At 40.7% G+C, this 595-nt stretch overlaps 1 protein-coding gene across 1 annotated transcript in view; it reads right to left on the bottom strand.

Moving 5' to 3' along the window:
• The window catches only part of LOC107653493 (sorting nexin-30), an 18,338-nt gene that overhangs the window by 8,953 nt on the left and 8,790 nt on the right, over nucleotides 1–595 (bottom strand).

Below are 595 nucleotides of genomic sequence, written 5' to 3'. Positions count from 1 at the left end.
TCAATGGATCATGTCATGTACTCAATGGATGCGCAGTATGTAGCACGCAGCGCACCTGTATTTGACGTACCGTAAACTAGTGTGAAGGCGCACGACTCGCCGTCGCTTTACTGATAGCGCTGTGTTTCTCACACATGCAAAGAGAGAGAGCGAGAGTCTTGCATACCATGCTGAATCGACGCGCTACATGTAAACCATATTCTTTGTTGTATTTTCCTGTCAAAATAACAGAGTTCATTTAGAATTATTCAGCTTTTAAGAACAAGCAGAAGATATGCCGGTTTCTCGGCAGTGGGCGGAGCTAATGTGCGAACAGCTCTCATTGGCTGGCGCTCATCTATTACCGTCCCTGTTTTGATTTCAGCAAATCAGTTCGAGCGAACGCTGACAACGTGATTAATACTCATGAACCCAGCAGATAATAGTAGTAGTAGTAGTATCTTTTAATAATAATTACTATTACCTATGACCAACAATATCTTGAACACCACCACCAGTCCTAAGTTCAGTTAAAATGACAGATATGCATTAATTCATGGTTACCAAGTTTTAGTTCTAATCACTAGTTCTATCATTAAATAGTGCTTAATTATCG

This window comes from Sinocyclocheilus anshuiensis, unplaced genomic scaffold (assembly GCF_001515605.1).
Source record: "Sinocyclocheilus anshuiensis isolate Anshui unplaced genomic scaffold, SAMN03320099.WGS_v1.1 scaffold3, whole genome shotgun sequence".
Lineage (NCBI taxonomy): Eukaryota > Metazoa > Chordata > Actinopteri > Cypriniformes > Cyprinidae > Sinocyclocheilus > Sinocyclocheilus anshuiensis.
The sequence above is the reverse complement of the archived record's forward strand: the minus strand, read 5'-3'. Positions and strand labels throughout refer to the sequence as shown.